A 16,955-nucleotide genomic window follows, 5' to 3' on the forward strand; every position below is an offset into this window, starting at 1 on the left:
TTATAAAGTGTTACCCACAAGTCTAGTTTTCTAGTCTTTGCATCATCATGGCATCCTCACACAAGTTTGTAGGACTACTTATTTAAACTTCAAAGCAATTTATGGTAATTTCAATTTATTTATTATATTTGTGTCATTGTACCCTTACGGAACGAAAATATATTTCCATATATTTATATATTTATGATCAATATATTAAATGGTGTAAATATACTGAAAAATAATGTGTTCATATATTGTGTTAATATATTACAATATATAAAAAAATAAAGAACTGAACCTTTTCATACATTGAAAATGTGACAATATATTCACACTGTAAAATGTAATTATTTGAGTGTACTTAGAAAACATGTGGAAAAACATGTACCTTCAATTTCTCAAGGATGTTTTACTCAAAGTTGTTCATACAAAGACACATACAAGTGTGTTGGGACAATGATAGACTGTGCGTTTATCTGTAATTATTATAAAAAAATAAAAAAGTTATACATACTTAAGGTAATTGAGATTTAACTAACGCTAATTCGGGTTGATTGAAACTCCTCCATGACATCAAATGACTCCATATTCCCCAAAATTCACATTGTACAGGTGTGGTTCTGGAACAAATACAGATATAAAATCACATGATTATACATTTACTTTAATTAACAACAAGTATGAATTGTTTAACAACAATTTAGAGCCTTTAATTACAGGTACACTGTAAAAAAGAATACATTGATTTTATTAATATCTAATTAATAAAAATGAGGCAACAGATTACAAGCAATAATATTAATTAAATTTAACAAATTAGAATTGAGTAATAATTAATCAAATGAATTCCTTAAAAGTTAACCATTTAAAATGAGTAAAATGTACAAAATATCTTTTATTGCGAACATTGAAGACACCTGGTGTTAACAAGCAGAATCACTGAAGGAGAAAACCATAATTAAAGTCACCATTATGGAGATCAGTGTGTGTTTTAGTTGGGCTCTTGACCCTTAAATCATTTACTTTAAGTTTTGTTCGGCTGCTGTACATGAGTTATTACAGCCAGATGAACAAATAGAAAAGATGATCTGATGGTGTTGGTTGTGATTTAACAATTATTATTTCACAATCATTAGACCTGAATCACTGAACTCATATAGAGTCCAATTTATGAGTTAAGTTAACTTTATTAATTACAGCAGTATAATATTTTTAGCCTTTTCAATGAAATCCAAATGATCAAATCAATAATAAAAAATAAATAAATATTTTTTTTTATTTTTTTATTTTTTTTTTGGCACAAACACACATCAAGATTTTGCGTATGAATCTCAGCAATGGTGACGAACAGATCACCTCTGAACATAAGCTCATTATTTATTCATGCAGCAATGCATGATGGGAGCCATGAATGAGTTTTGATTGGTGGAACCCAGAATGCACTGCAACATGCTTTATAAATGTCACCATTGTTGAGATTCACAGGCTGATTATTGATGTCTGTGTGTCTCCTTTTTATGTAAGAGAAACTTTTTAGAAATTATTTGCCTTACATTGTAAAAGTAAAAAAATATTATGTCATACAAGGCCAGTGCTGCTATAATTAATATAGTTCACCTAACTCATAAATTGGACTCTATGAGTTCAGTGATTCAGGTCAAATGATTGTTAAATAATGATTATGTTAAAACACAACCAGCGCCATTACATCATCTTTTCTATTTGTTCATCTGGCTGTTTTAACTCATGTACAGCAGCCAAACAAAACTTAAAGTAAATGATATAAGGGTCAAGAGCCCAACTAAAACACACACTGATCTCCACAATGGTGACTTTAATTATGGTTTTCTCCTTCAGTGATTCTGCTTGTTAACACCAGGTGTCTTCAATGTTGGCAATAAAAGATATTTTGTAAATTTTACTCATTTTAAATGGTTAACTTTTAAGGAATTCATTTGATTAATTATTACTCAATTTTAATTAGTTAAATTTAATTAATAATATTGCTTGTAATCTGTTGCCTCATTTTTATTAATTAGATATCAATAAAATCAATGTATTCTTTTTTACAGTGTACTAGGCAAATAAATATAATAGCCATTATATGAATGCCCACAAGATGGCGCCATAGCGCATTAATGGAGACTAACATTTAAAGGAGTAGTTCACTTTCAAAAAAATTTTGCTGATAATTTACTCACCCCGATGTCATCAAAGATATCCATGTCTTTCTTTCTTCATTCAAAAAAAATTTAGGTTTTTGAGGAAAACATTCCAGGATTTTTCTACACAGAATGGACTTCAATATATATATATATACACTGCTCAAAAAAAATAAAGGGAACACTTAAACAACACAATGTAACTCCAAGTCAATCACACTTCTGTGAAATCAAACTGTCCACTTAGGAAACAACACTGATTGACAATCAATTTCACATGCTGTTGTGCAGATGAGATAGACAACAGGTGAAAATTATAGGTAATTAGCAAGACACCCCCAATAAAGGAGTGGTTTTGCAGGTGGTGACCACAGACCACTTCTCAGTTCCTATGCTTTCTGGCTGATGTTTTGGTTACTTTTGAATGCTGGCGGTGCTTTCACTCTAGTGGTAGCATGAGACGGAGTCTACAACCCACACAAGTGGCTCAGGTAGTGCAGCTCATCCAGGATGGCACATCAATGCGAGCTGTGGCAAGAAGGTTTGCTGTGTCTGTCAGCGTAGTGTCCAGAGCATGGAGGCGCTACCAGGAGACAGGCCAGTACATCAGGAGACGTGGAGGAGGCCGTAGGAGGGCAACAACCCAGCAGCAGGACTGCTACCTCCACCTTTGTGCAAGGAGGAGCAGGAGGAACACTGCCAGAGCCCTGCAAAATGACCTCCAGCAGGCCAAAAATGTGCATGTGTCTGCTCAAACGGTCAGAAACAGACTCCATGAGGGTGGTATGAGGGCCTGACGTCCACAGGTGGGGGTTGTGCTTACAGCCCAACACCGTGCAGGATGCTTGGCATTTGCCAGATGTAGCGGACGGAACCTACGTCCGCTTAGTAGGGGTAAATCACTCTTCCCTGTATGGCTGGAAATCAGAGGATCTAAGTCCCTAACCCCCAGGCCTATTAATCTCGTGTCTACTCTGCCCGCTCAGTAAAGCACAATAGCTTAGGCTTTAGGATTTGGACCTGTCACGGTGGAGACCTAAAGTGCAGAATATCAGTAGCCTAACTGTCAGTGTGTGTGACTTAACTTGTATTCCCCCTACCTACTATACTTTACAGACAGAGAATGAGACGCCCCTACTTCAGGGAAGATGGAAAAACTTCACAGTAAAAGCAATAGTGTAAAAGTTGAGAAATGAGTGGTTATTTATTATACTAAATACCAGTATTCTAATACTGAGTAAAAAAAAAAATATATATATATAAAAAAAATATATATATGTTTATAAATCAAATGTAAAACGTATAGGAAAGGAATGGTTTCTCTATCAACCTGTAACCATCATAAAATGTTCAAACCCTTGTATTAACATCCATTTCACCAGAGTGGCTCAATAACACTTTGAAAGTTTTACTTAACAACATCAGCATATATCTGAATACACTGCAGATAAACCTCATATGCAAATAACAGCAGTATATACTTGTGAATGTAATTCACACAACAGTAACCTTCAGGTCAATTGTAACCTCAGAAACAGTTTTGCACAATACACTTAACAACACTCCATGACCAACCTCAGTTCAACGTTCCTTTTGGTTCGGATTGTCCACGTTACGTATGTGCCGACCGTACACCAATTAATAGAACATGTCCATCACGAGGGCGTTGCTATCCCGTGACAATAGTGGAGTCATGTGTGGCAGGGTAGCCTATTACTCCTCGACCGCACTGTGTATCAATGGCGTGAGAGAGATAGAGGGAGAGAGAGAGAGCAGGTGAGATGAGCCACAGGCACTTCCCGGGCTATAGCTGTGAAGTGAACTGGCTGGTTGTCTTCCTTCCCTTGCGTGACAAGCTTCCAACGTTGGCGACGAGCTAGTATAGCTAAATAATCAACACTTTGCACTACATAGCGAGAACGTTTGCCTCGCACTATGCGAACTATACTTGTTGATGATATGACGACGGATGAATCTTCAGTAATGATGGCGTGGAGTCTTCCGCTCTTACACACGCCACTCAAACCGTAACTGTTCCGTAGCTCAGACCAAAACATGTAGCACACGCAATAACTAAGAGCTAAACTGTTATTTACTGAATCATCATACCGAAATCTCCGTCAGCATGGGACCTCTTCGGACGCCGCCGTCCTCTCTGTTGTTCTTTACAAAACTCCTCTTTAGTCCCGCCCCCTCCTCTCCTCTCATTCACCAGTGTACCAGCATGCAAATCATTGATTGGCCGAGTCTATGTCCAAGTTCCTGTGTGCGACTGGTTGAAAATATTCTGGGGGATTTCTTCATGTTATCGTAGGAGCTACATATCAAGAAATATGTGCACACTCTGGGTGTACACCTACACAGAGAACACCAAGATTGGCAAATTCGCCACTGGCGCCCTGTGCTCTTCACAGATGAAAGCAGGTTCACACTGATCACATGTGACAGACGTGACAGAGTCTGGAGACGCCATGGAGAACGTTCTGCTGCCTGCTTTCATCTGCTTTCAGCTCCCTGTATGCACAGTAGCTACACGGTTTTAATGTTAAATTTGAACATTTTTATAAAAACATTAGGCCTACTGTAAATCACCTAAAGTTTTTCTTTTCTTTTTTTTTCAGGTCCCAAAACTTGTGGTAGCTTCCTAGTTACCAGACTGACATATTACAGGTGAAATTGTGCCAATACCTTCCTGTAATTCACCAAATGGTTTTTATTTTTATCAATTTTTTTTGTTTTTAATATGTAGCTATAGCTGTCTGTCCATTAAGCCTTTTCCTAAAATATCTTCATTCTTCATAAAGTGATTAAATAGTGTATCACGATATATATTATATTTACTACAAATTAAAAAGCACATGATATACATTTTCAAATACACCACACACACTGCATAATCCATAAGTGCCAGTGTTGATTTCAATCGTGTGGGTCCTAATCTTAATCTAGACAGCAATACTTCTTCTTTTCTCCCTGTGCTACTATACTGTCCCATCTAATTTGCTTATTCATTACCTTTTTCTTTAAAATCGATTTTGCTTCCTTTCCCCCACAGGTACTTTAACATCTTTCTCTCTCTTGTCCAGTGCTTAGTGTTGTTTATCAGCAACCTCATTACCAGAGACCCCAACATGTGCTGGTAAAAATACACCATATTGAAGTATTAAAGTCCGCTTTATATCTTTGTAACATACTGATAATCATCATAATAAGACGGGTGGTAAAAAAGAAAAACAAACAATGATTCAAGTATACCATTAGTTTTTCACAAACTGAGGCTCTTGTTAATACCAATAAGGTGCACAGTGTCAAACACAAACACAAAACACCATCATGGTGACTCCAAATAATCCCATAAACATTAATTAAACAATATATGATGTAATATAAACCCCAAATGTATAAATCTGATAACAAAAACCAAGAGGAAACATAATTATTTAAATGAAATAGCATCAAATGTGAAGTGTCACACAGGGAATTCTGGGAATGTCCATTTAGAGAAACAAGAAGAACAGAAAAAAGAGACGAGCAGAAACACAAGAACTACAACTGACTTCAGACACAGCCTTAGATGAAATCAACTGAAGAGAAAAGAAGACATTAAATCTGTGAAGATCTCAGCAGAGGAGGATTAAACAACTCCACAAACAGCATTACCAGCTTCACTTATTACTAACCAGACTGACTTTATTTCTGTCAGACTTCTACAGTTATGTTTGAGAATTAACAGAGGTTTAGATGTTGATGATTTATTGTTTCATTTGAAGTCACCATGATGGAGATCAGTGACTGCTTTAGTTGGGCTCTTGACCCTTGACTTTCTGACATTAGTTTTTCTCTGCCTGCTTTAACTTTGTTTATAAGACATGTTGATTATGGCTAGGAAATCAGAGAGAAAGTGAATCATGTGATGTTGTTTATGTATCAATGATGGCAATCATCATGTTTGATTTGCAGAGCTCTTATAGACTCTTACCATTGATTTTATGTGTCATTACTTTTACATGATTGATTTTAGTAGCCCTATGATTCTACAGCATATGATCCATCAGTGTTGTGATAATCAGAAGAATTTTTTAAACTTTGTGCTCAATTAAGGTTTGAACTACTGTATCTTTCAGACACACACAGACATCAAGAATCAGCGTATGAATCTCAACAATGGTGATGATAAAAGTGCAGTGCACTTGATGAAGCCTCCAATCAAAACTCATCAGTATCTCCCAGCATGCATTGCAGCAGGACTACGTTATGCTGAATTGCCTTAGTATTTTCTTTTATGATTATATCTGCTTTTATTTTTGATGTTGTTTTTGTTGCAGCTTTTTAGTAGCTTGCTTTGTGACGTTCAGAGTTTTATCTGATTATTTTGTTGATTGTCACCGTTGTTGAGATTCATACGCTGATTCTTGATCTCTGTGTTGGTTTAACTGACACCATAGTTCAACATTTTTTTCTTCACTGTGTATTTCCTCAGATGTGTAAGTTCCTCAGATTATCTGTTGCTCATTGCTGGCTCACAGAGATATTATACAAAAAAATATGAATTATATTAAAATTATAAATCTGCTCATAAAGTGAAAGATAAGACTTTTTATGAGATCAGTGAGCCAGGCCATTACATGATAATTATGTTATCAGTAACCTGCCAACACCACCTGGTCACATTTTTACTCTCATTTTGATCAATTGCCATAACATTTGTGTTATATAAACACACATTTAAGACAGTCAGAGTAAGTTTAAAGTTAGAAAGTCAAGGGTCAAGAGCCCAACTAAAGCAAACACTCATCTCCACAATGGTAACTTCAAACTTTATTATTTTCAATAAAACATCAACGTCTGAACCTCTGGTAATTCTCAATAATAAATGTTATTATGACAAATTGGTTTGTAATACAGTATTTTTTTAGATTACAGGAAACTACAGCTGGCAGGGTTTTATTTATTTTTTTACATAAAAGTTCAGTTCAATGTTCAATGCCATAAAACCTAAAATATTACTACCGTATTTTTTACGGTAAAGCACTTGCAAGCTGCTAGTTTTTTACCGTAAACTTTAGTTTAGTGCCGTAAAAGCAAAAAAAGATTCTACCGTATTTTCTACGGTAAAGTACTGGCAACCACAGCTGCCAGTTTTTTTCCATAATATTTACATCACTGCCGTAAAACCTAAAATATTACTACCATATTTTTTACGGTAAATCGCTTGCAACCAGCTGACAGTTTTTTACCGTAAACTTTAGTTAAATGCCGTAAAACATATATTTCTACCGTATTTTTTACGGTAAAGTACTGGCAACCAAGTAATGTTTTTTTACCGTAATTTTTAGTTCGATGATGTAAAACTTTGTAAAATTAGTAAACAATTGCTACCGTATTTTTTACGGTAAGGTACGGTAAATGCAACGGTACGTTTTTTTTTTAAAGTGTACTTCCAAAATCCGTACTTTTAACAGTATATTAATGTAAAAATACATGAAATGTCCCGTGAAAGCTATTACAGTTTTTCACTGTATATAGTAAGGGTACTTACCGTTAAGGAATTTAAAAAAAATTTCCGTAGATTTTTTACAGTTTTTTACTGTTAAAATTACGAACATTTTTTACAGTGTTGTTTAACCCACTGTAGTCCTATTATTATTATAGTGTTAACCCTGCAGTGTACACAGATAACTCATCTTCAAACTAATCTGTGTTTTAAATTTTGGAATATATATTCCAACCTTTTGACTCACAGGTTCCCTATAGGACCATTTGTAAAATTGAATAAAATGTGTTATTTAATTTAGCATTCGTCTCTTTTCCTATATATTCTTCTTTGGGCTTGTCTAGTACGTTCAAATCAACAAGCGGTTCAGGGACTTTCCATGGTGGAGTATCAGTAATCGGTACATCAGGACAGAAGATCGCATTGTTCATGCCACAATCCTTCGCCCACATCCCACTCTTCCATCCAAAACTATTTCCTCCATCATATGAGTATTCCCAGCACTCCTCTAATATTTTCAGAGTAAGATGATTTTTCATTGATTGTTGAAGATTCACCCAGTGTGTCATTGCCAGTTTTTCCCTTCTAAGATCTAAGGGCATCTCTCCCATTTACATTTCTACCCCAATTGCATCTGCAGGGGATGTTTTAACTGCTCTTAGTGATCTGGATTGAATAATATCAAATTTGGTTGCCGACCCGTATACAATGCACCCATAATCAAAGCAAGATCAGTGCTTGATACATGCAGGAATGCACTATAACTGAGATGCCGTTCACCACTTTACCATATCTATCATCAACACTGATTATAAAATTGTTCTTCACATAACATTTGAAATATGAATTTCACAGATCACTGGAAAATGATCACTTCCTATATTATCCGTAGACACTGACCATGTTCCCCAAACAAACGACCATATCGCATTTGATAGTGAAAAACAAGTTGAACTAAATTTAAATTAATTTGATACCATTTAACCCTTTCACGCATAGTGGTCACTACTGGACAGCTATTAAAAATGCATTTTCTTGAATTTGCACGGTTTTTATGGCAAAGTTGCACATCAATCTCTTCATTGGACCCTTGTGCATCATCCTATAAATTGCAACCAAGTGGCAAGCCGTTGTGTTTCGATTTTTTCTCCCTCCAAACCAAGATGGCCAAGGGTCAGTCAGACATGCCAAGTTGCTCTGGAATATCCACCCATTCCTTCTAATCTAGGAGACTCTTGTAGGTAAAAAAAATATTGCAGCATCAAGCAATATCAAATGAGTCATATCACAGTAAAATTTTCCAAGTTTTTATTTTAGATTGAGAGAAAACTCTGATTAACCACTAGTTTAACTGTAGTGGACGTCATGCATGCAATGGCTATATTTCAGCTACAATTCATAATTATAATGTGAATATTGTTTTTGAAATTTAAAACTTAAAAACTTAATCTGCAGTGACATTTTTTACTGTAAATAAATGTATTTGTATTATTAGAAAGTAATTTTCATTGACATAGAAAAAAGTCATGTGATTACATATGTATGACACTTGTAATGCATTACTTTATTTGTTAGATCAAAAAGTAATCTGATTTCGTAATGCACGTTATTGTAATGTGTTTCTTTACTCATAACATCAAAAAGTAATCTGATTACATAATGCATGTTACTTGTAATGTGTTTCTTTACTCATAACATCAAAAAGTAATCTGATTTCGTAATGCACGTTATTGTAATGCGCTTTTTTACTCACAACATCAAAAAGTAATCTGATTACGTAATGCATGTTACTTGTAATGCGTTTCTTTACTCATAACATCAAAAAGTAATCTGATTACATAATGCATGTTACTTGTAATGCGCTTCTTTACTCATAACATCAAAAAGTAATCTGATTATGTAATATGCGTTATTGTAATGCGTTTCTTTACTCATAACATCACAAAGTAATCTGATTACGTAATGCATGTTACTTGTAATGCGTTTCTTTACTCGTTACATCAAAAAGTAATCTGATTAGGTAATGCACATTACCTGTAGTTAATTACTTGTTAGATCAAAAAGTAATCTGATTAGGTAATGCATGTTACTTGTAACACATTACTTTACTTGTAACATCAAAAAAGTAATCTGAATGGGTTATGCATGTTACTTGTAATGCGTTACCCCCAACACTGATCATTTCAGATGAGACTGAAAAAACATATCGCTAGGTTTTCTCAGAGGAGGGCTATGATAGAAATGTGCATGTCCATCTTGAACATAATCAGAATTATCAGCTAATAAGGGTAAATCTCCATACTCTGGTGAACTGGAGGGAGCATCTGAGTGGTTTCCACAGTTGTACCTTGACAGGTTGTAGAAAATTCTGATGGAATCACATCCTCATGTTCTGATATCAAAGATACGCGAAGTGCAACTTGTATGAAGTTGTATGAAGCCTTTGCAATATTTTGCATTTATTTTTTTTATATATTTTATAGTTTTCATATGATTTGATATAATTGTATTGATTAGTTCGTTAAATTCACATACTTTATCTTTTTGATTATTGTCTTATTTAATACAGTATATCTTCAGTTTAAACCATAAACGCATGCTGTCCACTCAAGTGGACATCTGAAGATCTCTTTGAAAAATTTGTAAAAAAAACAAAATAAAAATCAATTCTTGTTTTTCATGCCCTAAGAGCAATAAAAACACATAGGAAAAAAATCCTGACTGAGGATATCATAATTCATGCATGAAAGGGTTAAATAGCACATTTTACAGAATATTAAAGGAGACATATCATGCTTTTAAATTGTTCCTTTTTACATATAAATCATACATTTGTAGTCTATATAAAGCGGAACTGCAATGCTTGGGTCTGAATTCCTCATTATTATAGCTCCACAGGCCCCTTTTTTACCCCTTTTCTAATGTGCTTCTGAAAGCAACTCGTTTTGGTGCGGTCTCTTTAAATAATATTGAGACACTTCATACCCCGCCCCCTCTCCAGGTTGTAGCGGTGACACTCGGTTCAACTCCACCCCGTTCGGCCATTTTTGTAGTCTGGTAGCAGAGATAGGATTATCTAGCGGCACAGAAACTTTTATACACACGTTATTAACAAAATGTCAACAACGGAAGACTTGTCCAGCCAGCCTTACATGTTCGAGCCAGAGCCGGAGCGAGATGAAAATGAAGACGACGAACCTGCAGAACAACGTCTTCATATGGATGTATCGCAATGGTGTGTACTGTATTTACACATGAAACTTTGGTCTTCCGACCTTTTACCACCGTGTCGATTTATTTTGATTAATATGTCCGAGGGAGAGAGAGCAAGACAGCGTCTAGTTTGGAGACGGTGATGTCTTGTTTACACTTTCGCCTGGCTCTGAAGAGAGAGAGTGAGCGCGCGCACGACCGGGTCTCTCTCTCTGCTCGTTCTTTCAGTTAAACATGCTCCTGTCACAAGCGCGGCAGTTCATCTAAATTAGACGGTGTAATGAAGCGTGTGGGTTACTACATCCAACAACCGAACATTTTAACTTACCCTCTCGTAACTTCTGCATCCTTTAGCTTGGACTACAAAATTGCAGCGAGAAATAATAATGGCGGATTGCTCGAAGTGTTGGGCCGGAAGTCAATGTCCTTATTTGGCAGTTCCGCTGCAATACTGTGACGTGATAGTTCAAAAAACGTCATAGATAACAGAAAAATCTGAACCGGTTGAAAAATATGACCAAAACAGAATATAAAGATATCAACGAAGCACCTGAAGAGAATAATTTCATCTTTTCTGTACTTCTAAACACTCCAAATATACAACAAAATGCATTTAAGGGCTAAAAAAGTGCATTTAGCATGATATGTCCCCTTTAAGGCATTTACATACACATTAAGTATAACTAATCCAGGTTGCTTCACAAAGCTTCAAATTAATAACCATATACATGCAAGTGGTTTGACGACAATGGGTTAAACAAATAAACGTATTAATTTAAATTGTGTGATTAAAACAAGTTGATGATACAGTGGAATTTGCTCAGTGTTAATGGCTGGACTACAATTAGGCCTATCTATAAAATGCTGCTGCAAACTTATTTTGCTAGGCTACATATTATTAAAAGACTAGGCCTTTATATTTTATACTGATAAAATACTGATTTATACCGATAATAACCTACTTCTTATTTTATTTTTATTTTTTTTGCTGTGCATTTACCATCATTAACCAGCAGGGGGACTCAGCGCTTGACATGTGTTTCAAATGATTTATTGAATGTTTTGTTGTGTAGCCTATATAATAAACATTACTCAACATTCTCGTTGTTGTTTAAAGGTGAACTAAGTAACTTTTTTACCTTAACTGAACAGCTTCGGAGTCATTGGAATGGTTATATTACTTATTTCGGGTTGAATGGTGGTCGTTTCGCACCCCCCTGGTGCCCGTGAGCGGAAAAAACGCACTTGCAACTTTGAGGCGGCGGGCCGCTGGCCGCCGCATCAGGAAGTCTCGCGTGATATCAGGTCTCGCGATGTAAACAATTGCTTTACGGCCAAAAGAAATCTGCTAAAATGCTGTCATTATTGCGCTTTGAACCCAAATGAAGAAGACGTTTTAAAGCATGTCCCATCTGCTTTGATGTCGTTGATCTACTAGCCTCTGGTGTCTGAGAATAGCCAACGAGTTTTTACAACAGTGTTGTCAAATATCTATTCCGAAGCTGTGGGGGGAGCTCTAGAGAGAAACCTGCGAGCAAAAAGCGAGAATACAGCGAAGAAATCCCGAAGTTACTGAGCCCCGCTTTAATGTTATCTCAGTCGAATCTAGGCTAATCTAATCTAAATCGATTTAAAAACTCCATGTGTAAATCTAGCTATTAATGCAAACACAAGCATCACTTTTCAAATAATTTCATAAACTGTTCATTGTTTAAATGACTTATGTTCATTTGATTGCTTTCACAACATCAAGTAGCCTTTCCAATCAAACAAATCTACTAAGATCATCTAAAATTCTTGTTCATGTCTGTACGTTTAACTGGGAGAAGTTTCAATGAACAGAAAGTGAAAGTCTGAATCTGAAGCTTTTGAAAGACGAACATCTCAACACGTAAATAAATCACGAGTTTATTTGAAGGAAACAAAGTCTTAGATTTATACAAGACAGCTTAAACTCTTATCCAATGCATATAAACTGAAAGAGATTTGGAGAAGAGAAGGTGAGTGAAGAATCATGCTAAACATTTATAAACAGGAAATGGTTTATAACAGAATACAAATATGAAGAACGGCTGCTGAACATGTCTCACTCTGGAACTCGTTTCCAATAATCGAAATGAATGTTTTCAGTGTTGACTCTGTGGTCAATAAATCTGGTTAGACTTTAAAAGTGAGAAGATTGTATGAAAAATAGAGAATTAATATTGTATGAGCAACATCAGTGGCCATGCGATCTCTATCGTAAATAAAGTGCCACACTTAGGAGCGTCTCTGCTTATTTGTTATTTGGGTAAATAAAGAACTGGTTCTTTGAAAAGGCGTTTTTATTTAATTAAGAAACATTTTAAATATAGGCTAAAGAATATATTTTTTTATATGTAGGCTATTTATTTGAGGAACGGATGTGAGATTTTTGGCCAAATTACAGAAAAAAATCTTCATAACCTTTAAGCTGGCGAAAACGTGAAGTGATGGACTGACTGCCTCAGATGGAGCCGTAAATGACGAAAAACCACAGGAAACACGACATTCACTAGACAAAAACTTCCTAAATTCATTTGAGCTCGATTTTGGTAAAGTGGGGGAGACCGGGGACAGTTGCAACACTTTTAGCATTTCTCTCAGTTACTCAGAGACTATAGGGTCTAACTGTGCATGTGCAGTATGAGTGTCATCACTCTAGCTCGTTTCTGATTGGAGAAAAATTACATGTTACAACCATCCCCTGTAGCAACTGTCCCCAGTTTCCCCTGTTAATAATATAATGGCACATGCAAGTATATCACATATAAAGCCACAATATCAAATCTGACATCACAGTGTTTAATTGTTAGTATTAAAATACACGGACAAGCCAGTCACACTTTTTTTTAATTGCGCTTTTTTTTATTGATTAGAAATGTATTTGCTGTCACGGTGACCCAAAATATTACTGCATGTCATTTAACCCTGAACAGGACAAGACCATAAAGAGACATAAGAAAAAATATTTATTGATATTTTCCATCAGGACTAAAATAATATTAATGTTAAGTATTATACATCATTTTTAATGTATATTTTTTTATGTATTTTACAAATTATGTATATATATATATATATATATATATATATACATATATATTTATATATATTCATATACATTAAATATATGTGTGCATAAAGTAAATACATACTGGTATATATATATAAAGAAATATTTCTTTATAGGTTTGCTCATTGTTTTAATTGAATTTGTTCAGCGTGATCATGACTATAATTGTATAAATTTTTAAGTAATTTTACCATATAGTTTTGTAGAAAATTAAAGGCAAAATCACCCCAAACATCAAAGCGCTTAGCACTTCTGTTCTAGCACTTACAGTACAGTCAGTCTGGTTAGTAATAAGTGAAGCTGGTAATGTTGTTTGTGGAGTTGTTTAATCCTCCTCTGCTGAGATCTTCACAGATTTAATGTCTTCTTTTCTCTTCAGTTGATTTCATCTAAGGCTGTGTCCGAAGTCAGTTGTAGGTCTTGTGTTTCTGCTTGTCTCTTTTTCTGTTCTCTTCTTTCCTTCAGTGATTCTGCTTGTTAACAGGCTTATTAAGGCTGAGATGACTTCATATTTAATATACACAGACTTTGTGGCTCAGATAAGGTCCAGTTCTGGTTTATTTCTTTGCTCTTGGCTGACATGTGGCATTGCTATGGCCTGCTTGTGGCCCAGATCTGGCAAACAGGAGCGGTCCGCCCAAGTGCCGTCATTCCACGCCGCATGTGGGCCAGATCCGCATTCCACAAGTGCCAGATGTGGGCCGGATCCGGGCCGAAACAATGTTGCTATCTGGGTGTGAACTTACTTCATTTGAAACCACAAAAAACATTTTGGTAAATAAAGAGATTCCCACTGGACCAGCAACTTCACAGTCACCACCTTTTAAATAAATCAACATGCAGCATATCATCAATGTTTCTAGATCTTCTCCTGGACTGAAGCACAGGCTCTACTCTTCAGCACAATGGTGACCCAAAAAACAAGATTTTACAGTAAACTACTGGCAAAAGTGTTGCCAGTATATACCTGTTTTATAACTTACAGTTTATTACTGTTAAAATACATTTTGTGGGTGTGTCTTTTTATCTTACACTGTTAACCCTTTCAACCCCACAGGGAAATCCACACTACAAAGAGTAAAAAGTAACACTGACGCAGCGTTGCAGTGACATAATTAAGTGAATATGTGAGTGATTGTTGAGCATTAGTGATGAACACCTGCTGTTAGAACAGAAAATAGAGAAACACAAGAACTACAACTGACTTCCAGACATTACACATTATTACACTTATTATTAACCAGTATTACTTTATTTCTGTCATACATCTACAGAAGTTGTTGTTGAGATGTTTAATTGAAAATGTTTGGTTTGAAGTTACCATTACAGAGATCAGTGCTTGCTTTAGTTGGGATGCTGATGCTAAAACATTAGATTTTCTTTTGCCGCTTGAGCTGTTTTTGTAAGCCACACTTGTGCACACACACAGTTTATGAATGATTGTGGTTATGTTGATTATGGTGATAAAATCATCATATTTTCTGTTCATTCACTAAGGAATTCATTCTTACTCATTCAGAGTTTAATCCTCAATCAAAAGTGTTACATTAGCACCACTGTGAAACCACAGCAATAAATTACAATGACTTATTTTTTTTAACACATCATGCATAAACCAAAAGGAACAGAACTACACTGTCCTTTAGAAACACAGAGATATCACAATTTAGCACATGAATCTCAACAATGGTGGCAAAATGGGATTTTTTTATTATTCATGCAGCAGTGCATGCTGGGAGTTTTATATTACCCTGGAACCCAGCATGCATTGCGACATGAAACTTTTGATTGTCACCATTGCTGAGATTCATATGCTGATTGTTGGTGTCTGTGTGTGTCTGTGTCAAGCAGAAGTTAAACATGTTTTAATGCACTCTATGATTACAATATTGTTCAGAAGACATGATTGCAGAAATGTTGATTTTATGTTGTGGATTCACAGATAAATATGCTAAATATGATATACCCATAAATTCAAAGAATACATACGCGAAAGATCTGAAAATCAGACATGTCCAGGATGAGTGTTAAATCATCACAAAAGCCAAAAACAACTAATCATCTTCCTCTTGACTTCTTCTTGCCATAACAAATGTGTTTTATAAACTCACAGTTACAGCAGTCAGAGAAATGAATGGTAAGAAGTCCAGGGACAAGAGACCAACTAAAGCAAATACTGATCTCCATCATGGTGACAACAAACTTTATTATTAACTCAATCTCTGTTAATTCTCAACAAGAACTTTTGTACATGTATGAAAGAAATAATCATAAACTGGTTTGTAAACTGGTTTCACACTCAGTGTTGCTGGAAGTCAGTTGTAGTTCTTGTGTTTCTCTTTTTTCTGTTCTTGTTTCTCTGTCCTTCAGTGATTCTGCTTATCAGTGTTCATCAGTTTCTCAAATCACTCACTTCTTTTCATTCAAGTGGACTATATTGGTGAACTAATGTAGGGAATAGTGAATGAGGGTATAGGGTGTGATTGGGAAAACAGCCTCTGAGTGTCGACTTTGAGCACTGTTAATTCACAGTATATTCCTGTAGGCTAGTTTTATTTTCTACGGTATATTACTGTTTTAATGGAAAATGGTATGATATTGTCAGAATTACGCCTTTTTTTACAGCAAGAGTTAACAGTGTATGCAATGAATATGTCCTTTAGCAAAACACCTGATGAGCACTGACACTTTTTTGAAAAAGGCATTAGGCAGACATCAAGTAAAGTTTATGAAGCTGAAAAGAGAAAACAAAATGCTTTAACAATATGGAAAAAGATAAATCACTATTTTCAATATTGGTTCTACATATATCAAAGAGATCCTGAGGAGGAGTGGGACTTCACATGAAGACTTGCTGGACACATCCTATGCATGCCCAAACAACAACACCCAAACACAGTGATGAAGTGGACACCACCAGGAGGATGCAGGAGACAGGGAAGACCAAGGAAGACATGGAGACAGATGTTTCACGAAGACCTGAATAATGTCAGTGTCCCATGGGAAGATG

General features: G+C 35.5%; 2 protein-coding genes across 2 annotated transcripts in view; one reads left to right on the top strand and one right to left on the bottom strand.

The window, feature by feature from the left end:
- LOC309502917 (GTPase IMAP family member 5-like) overlaps positions 1–16,955 on the bottom strand; it is a gene marked incomplete at its 3' end in the record, with an annotated part of 149,437 nt that overhangs the window by 42,581 nt on the left and 89,901 nt on the right. The window lies entirely within an intron of this gene.
- Positions 1–16,955, top strand: part of LOC309497856 (uncharacterized protein) — a 606,947-nt gene that overhangs the window by 31,237 nt on the left and 558,755 nt on the right. The window lies entirely within an intron of this gene.

This window comes from Leuciscus leuciscus (assembly GCF_965113295.1).
Source record: "Leuciscus leuciscus genome assembly, chromosome: 1".
Taxonomy (NCBI): Eukaryota; Metazoa; Chordata; class Actinopteri; order Cypriniformes; family Leuciscidae; genus Leuciscus; species Leuciscus leuciscus.